Source organism: Malania oleifera, chromosome 12 (assembly GCF_029873635.1).
Source record: "Malania oleifera isolate guangnan ecotype guangnan chromosome 12, ASM2987363v1, whole genome shotgun sequence".
NCBI lineage: Eukaryota > Viridiplantae > Streptophyta > Magnoliopsida > Santalales > Ximeniaceae > Malania > Malania oleifera.
In genome coordinates this window covers 65,952,938-65,960,359 of record NC_080428.1, presented here as the reverse complement: position 1 = coordinate 65,960,359, position 7,422 = coordinate 65,952,938, and positions in this window count along the sequence as shown.

Genomic DNA, 7,422 nt, shown 5'->3' with positions numbered 1-7,422 from the left:
GAGGCATAGGTAATATGTTTACATTTGGATAAGTGATAGTCTTGTTTGATTTTAAATGATTTGATAATTCACATGCTAAGATTGATCGAATTATGTGAATGTGGTTAGTTAGCTTTTAGTTGTGGAAAATGAAGGAATAACGAATTTTGAGGATGAAATTTTGTAAGGGGTAAAGAATGTAGTAACCTGAACCCGGAAAATAAAATAAAAATGAATAAAGGAAAAAGGGAGAATAAAAGAAAAGGAAAAGAAAATTTGTAAAGGACATCAAGTAGGGACTCGTTGACGAACTAGTTCTCCTCGTCGACGAGCATCCTTCTAAGTTTCGTCAACAAGTTTACATGTCTCGTTGATGAAGATCTACCGAGAGAGGTTTAAGATATCTCTGAGATTCGTCATAGAACTCATGGCTTTGTCGACGAACGGTCTTCTTGGGCTCGTCGACAAATCCACGTGTCTCGTCTACGAAGCCCTGCCTATAAATAGTGTTGCTTTAATTTTAAGCGATGTTTTCTCTCTCCTCACGCCTCTCTCTCTCTACCCTACGGTTCCCTCACCCTCTCTCTTCAATTCCAGCTCCGTTAAAGCCCGGATTGACGATTAGGAACCATCACGAGGTTCCTAGGAAGATTCTCTACATCTTAGATGGAGCAGATTTTTAGTTTGGGGTACTGGGACACCACTCCAAAACTAGGGTAAGTAGGATATTTTTAATATTAAATTAAGTATTAGGAGTGGGTGGGCCTAGGAGAAGTTAAATGATAAATATCATGGGGTTAAATTAATTAAGTTAGGATTTTTGGAATACAAGGTTTCGTTTCCTGTTCGATTTGGGTAGAATATTCGAAGAGCAAGTAAGGGGAATTTATTATAACAGGTTTTAGTAAGTTTGAACCGGTTAAATTCAATTATACAAATTTATATATTTAGGTATGATTTTTTGAATAGTTAGGAATTTGGGAAAATAATGATTTATTATATATATATAGGGAAAAATTGTGTGGCATGGATATAACTTTCATAATTTAACTGGTTGTAATTACTGGCTATTGTAAATCTTAGTTAGTAATAAATATTTACTGTTTGTGAATATGGGCTGGTTGTGGATACATTTTATTTGTGATTATATATTGGTTGTGAATACTTGCTATTTGTGAGTATTGTGTGGTGATTAAATTTGATGTGTGTAAATGGATCATTTGTGTGGTTATCCATGTGTATCACAATATAACGTTGGCAAGTCTAAGGTGTTTGTTATATTGCCTAAATATAATCACGATATAACGTTGGCAGACCTGAGGAGTTTGTTATATTGTCATTATATATTGGGGTAGAGCATTGGCAGGCCTGAGAAGGTTGTCCTACTGATATACTACGGGTAGGTTATGGGGATTGGATACTGGTGAATAGCGGTATTTGTGTGAGCCACGTGTCGCAAAAGCCGGAGTGGTGCCTATGTGAGCCACGTTATATCCTGTGTGGACGTGAGTCTTGTGTGGACAGTAAATTCCTATGTGGATAGTTGACATGGAATATGTTTTGATAATATATATGCTATGTGAGTTTAATTGTATGTATATTAATAATAAAGTAAAACTCTCCGCTAAGGGCTTGCTGAGAAAGGCGAGTGCCCTAGTAATTTTTTATTTGTGTCAGAACAGAGGGAAACTACTTATATAGGCGAGTAATCTTCCCTATTCTCGGAGACATTGCCTATGTACATAACTTGATGGCTTACTGAGTAAGGTGAGTGCCCTGATATTAGTATTAGAGCAGAGGGAAGTTACTGGTATGAGCGGGTAATCTTCCATGTTCTTGGGAACTATCATTAAAAATAAGTATGTATGTGTGAGTGTAATTTGTATGTGCTACCTTTATTGATGTGGAATAACAAATGATTATATTTTGTGTTTATTAAACTCTTTGTCACACACTGTTATAGTTTATTCTTCCTTACTGAGATGTGTCTCACCTTATCAAATGATTATATTTTTAGGTCCATCAGGTGATCGAGCTTAGAGATCCAGGCATGGTAGTAATTTTGGGTAAATTTTGGGGTGATTGTAAGAACAGTCTTTGTATGGTTTATGTTTTAAAATACTAGGTTGTAATATAAACAGATGGATGCTGTTTTATTTGGGATTTATAGATAGACTCTGATATATAAATTGAGAATGTTTATTAATTTTCACTGCATGATTGTAGTTTATGGTATCAGAAACATGTAAATGAAACACATAACCTTCGGGCCCCACCTAGTGGGTTCGGGGCATTACATTTTCTACATATCTATAACCTCAAAAGCATCCACCAAACAACGAGTATTCACAAACATAAATACATCTCAAAAAACTTAAATATAATACAACCCCAAAAATATTATAATACATCCAAAAGTCTATACCTCTCGTTCCCAAAAATGCTACACCAAGCCTTGAGCTCACTAAGCTCAATCATGTGAAGATCCTGAAAAAGATAAAATTCCATATTGGGTGAGACACATCTTAGTAAGTCGGAATAGATTAACACCAGTGTGTGGCTATCATGAGGTTTTTTTACAAATATATAATCATCTTTTATAGAATTATCACAGTTATGAAAACATTCACTATCCCTACTCACATACATGCAGAATATTTTAATAAAACGAGAATTCCTAAGGATTGGGGTGATTACCCGCCATACAAGTAGCACTCCTCTACTCTGATGCCTTATGCAACCCATAGCTACAATTGAAGCATATCAGGGTACTTACCTTACTCATTAAGCCCTCAGGTGGATAGTTTATCTCGTACTCACACACACATTCAAACAAAAGTTTACTGGCAGAAGTTCCCGAGAATAAGGAAGATTACCCACATATACAAGTAGTTTCCATCTGTCCTAATACATTATGCAGCTTGGTAAGGTTACATCTGATACCTATCAGGGTACTCGCCTTTCTTAGCAAGCCCTCAGGCGGAGTGTATACTTTGCCCCAAAATAAATATGATACTACAGTATACAATACATTTTTACTTTACTCTTCACATGTTATCTCTGTAATATTTATCTTTTCATGTTCTTAGTATTTCATATTACACAGTTCACTTTCACAGTTCACATTACATGAATCTTATATCATACTTTCAGAGTTCACATCACGTGAATCTCGTATACAGTTCGCATCATGTGAATCTCATGTCAAATTAAACAATACACATGCAGTACATATTCTTATCACATTTCAGTATTCCCAACATTTTATAAATATATCATAATTCATCACAGTATTTACATTTTACTCATATCACACCATTTAAATCATACGCAAAATCATATCATTTAAAATAACAAAAGCGAACCTATGTTCACCATTCAGATTACTGAAAATACTCATTTAATATCCTTCACATATATCCAGAAAATTCATTACTTTTCCCATTACATTTTCACAAATAATATTTACATAGCCCTAGGCTCAAAATCATAGTTTAAATGATTGGCATTTCTTTTAAAACTCACCTAGTAATCATACACATTTATATACTCATATATTTTCCATTTAAACTGGTAAATTCATAAAAACTACTGGCTTAATCTATTCCCCTTACCCGGTTTCCTGAATTATGCCGACAGAGACCCCAAAAAGATGCCTGCAGCACTCACCCAAACCCTGATTCAAAAATCCTAATTTATCAACTCAAATCCCCAACAACACTTATTAATACTTCCTAGGTTCCACATACTCCAATCTAACAATAAAATTCTAAAATATCTCACTTACCCTGATTTTGGGATGGTGCCCCAAAATCCCAAATCAACGATCTGCTTTGGTAAACTTGCAGAGAATCATTCCACGAACCTCGTGGTGGTTCTAGATTATCAAAACGAACCTTTATTGAGTGAGAATCGAAGAAATAAAAGGCAGAGACCGTAGGGTTTCAGAGAGAAAAGAGAAGAAATTGATTTTATTTTGAAAACATCTCATAGGACTTTCTCCATAGCCCCCTCTGTAGGGAAAATCGTTAACGATTTTTTGTGCCCTACACAAAACCGTCAACGATTTGGGTTTTTAACCCGCCCCATTTTACCATTTTACCCGTTACCGTTCCTCAGTAAATCGTCGACAATTTTTTGTGCTCCCCAGAAAAACCATCGACGATTTGGGTTTTCCCAAACTAAATTCCCTCCTTTTTTTTTATTTCCTATTATTATATTTTCTCAGGTCTCTACACAATTCTTCGAGATAAGAAATATTTTCATTACTTGAATATATCTTCAACAAATGTTAATTCAATAACTGGTTCCACAAATTTGATTGAAGGCTCTGGAAGAGCTAATATAAAATTGCCTAATGGTACTTTATTACAAATTGATGAAGCTTTACATTCTAGTAGATCCAGAAGAAATCTGTTAAGCTTTAAAGATTTAATACTTAATGGATATCACATTGAAACTATAAATGAAGGCAGAATAGAATTCATTATATTACTTCTATTGTTTTTGGAAAGAAACAAATTTTAGAAAAAATGTTAACTTTATCTTCTGGATTATATTATACAAAGATTAAAGCGGAAGAATCATATAATGTCTTGCACCAGATGTGCAATGACCCAAAGTTATTTACACTTTGGCATGATCGTCTTGGACATGCTAGAGATGTAATGATGCATAGAACCATTGAGAATTCATATGGTCATTCACTAAAGAACCAGGAGATTCTTTTATCAAATGATTTCATGTGTACTATTTGCTCTCAAGGGAAATTAATTATCAAACCATATGTTTCAAAAGTATGTCTTGAATCACCTAGTTTCTTACAAAGAATTCATGGTGATTTATGCGGACCAATGCATCCACCATCTAGACCATTTAGATATTTTATAATCTTAATTGATGCATCTACTAGATGGTCACATGTTTCTCTACTTTCTACTCATAATATTGCATTTTCTAGACTCCTTTTTCAACTGATTAGATTACGAGCTCATTTTCCCGATTATCTAATTAAATCAATTTGTTTGGATAATGTTGGTGAATTTACATCCCAAACTTTTGATAACTATTGCATGTCACTTGGAATAATTGTTGAACATCTTGTTACTCATACCCATACACAAAATGGTCTAACTGAATCTTTTATTAACAGACTTTAACTCATTGCTAGACCTATGATTATTAGAATCAAATTGCCTTTATCTATTTGGGGATATGATATTCTTCATGCTGCATGTTTAGTTCGTATAAGGTCAACTGCTTACAATAATCTTTCACCTATGCAATTAGTTTTTGGGCAACAACCTGATATTTCTTATTTAAGAACTTTTGATTGTGCAGTATATGTTCCTATTACCCCTCCTCAAAGAACTAAAATGGGTCATCAATGTAAGCTTGGTATCTATGTTGGTTTTGATTCCCCTTCTATTATTAGATATGTTGAACCTTTAACAGGTGTTTCATTTAAATCACAGTTTCAAGATTGTTATTTTGATGAAACAATTTTCCCCACATTAGGGGGGAGCTAAATTACTGCCTGAAGTACAACATGAAATCGCATGGAATGCCACGAGTTTATCTCATTTAGATTCTCGCACAAATCAAAGTGAACTTGAAGTTCAGAAGATTATCCATTTGCAAGGGATTGCAAATCAAGTACCAAATTCTTTTGTAGATACCAAGGTCATACTAAAATATCATATACATGCTGTAAATATTCCAGAACGTATTGATATCCCTGAAGGACAACAGCCGGATAATAACCCTAAACCACGAGTTAAGCGTGGAAGGCCTGTTGGTGTAAAAGATAAAACTCCCAGAAGGAGAAGATTGAAATCTATAAATACTCAAAAATATGTTACAAAGGTGGATAATCAATTCGATATTCACAAACTCGTTTATCCTGAAAATGAAATCCCTATTATGGAACCTCTTTGTGACGACCTAGAAAATTTCGTTCAATTTCTCTTATACCAACTGTGATGACTGGAAAATTTTCGTTCAATTTCTCTTATACCACCTGTAGTGACTTGAATATTTTATACAATGGAACACCTCCAATACAAATTACTAGAGTACTAATTATCCAATATAACAATATCTTTTCCAATATCATAGTTAACATATCCCTAAAAGAATAGTCTGAATACATCAAAAACATAATTTAATTAAATATCTATTCTAAATAAAACCTTCTATCCCACCCACACTTCCACTGCACCACTGTTGCTCATCATAACATCTAAAAAATATTTGATAATGATGGGGTGAGACACCTCTTAGTAAGACGTAAATTATCATTAGTGTGTGGCAACATGAGTTTTGGTGTAGCATGAATATATACTTCAAATAATTAACTTTAACTGATAATATCAAGTAAATTTGTACTCACACCTATATATATATATTGAAAATACATACTTTTCAACATAAACATACTTTATTATAATAAGTTTCTCTATGTACATAAATCATCTGATATCTGTATACATAAAGGATTTTTCCCTAGATGGGCAATCATATAATATCATGTAATAACCTCACATGATCATGTTGTGCGGCCCATAGGCGGGACGTAGCAATGGCTAGGCTACCACGTTAAGTCAAACATAACGCGTCTGTAAGTACGATTGGCCTACTCAGTTTGGTCCGGACTATCAGGGGGTACTCCACTCTTCTCTTAGCACAATCGACTATCCATACACCAACACTCTATCTGAGTAGTGTGGTGGCACTAACTGATCTAGCTAACTATGGTACCGTGCTCTGAATACAATTAGTCCATCAGGGTTCTTATACCATATAATACTGTATATTCATATAATAAAACTAATACATGATTTCATTTCATAAAACCTATCTAAATACTATCATATAAATATGTCTGAATACTGTCATATCATAATTTTGTCTGTATAAAATATGTCATATCATTTTCTGTATAAAACTGTCATTTCATGACTTGGCATAAAGTCATCTGAACTCGACATAAAGTCGGTTGAATTGTCATTTCATACTAAATTCGGCATAAAGCCAGCTGAACTGTCATTTTATACTGAACTTGACAAAAAGCCGGTTGAACTATCATTTAATGATTATATAAAAATCATCATGTTTAATCATACAAAAATAACCATTCTCATGCCACACTATTTGACTGATAAATCATACTATAATAAACTGCCCGAAGAAAATATATATTTTGCTGAAAATTAGGGTATGATTAATTTCACAAATATTCCTAAAAAATTGATTTAATCAAATCCCTACAGTTTAATTTAACTCAGGCATATTTTTAAAATAAAATCTGATCATAGACATACTTAATTTCACATACTCAATTTAAATCGACCATATATTAAATAACATAAATCTAATTAAATTCACATGCTCAAATTTAATCAGGAAATATATTTAAAATAAACCTGACATAATCTATTCCCC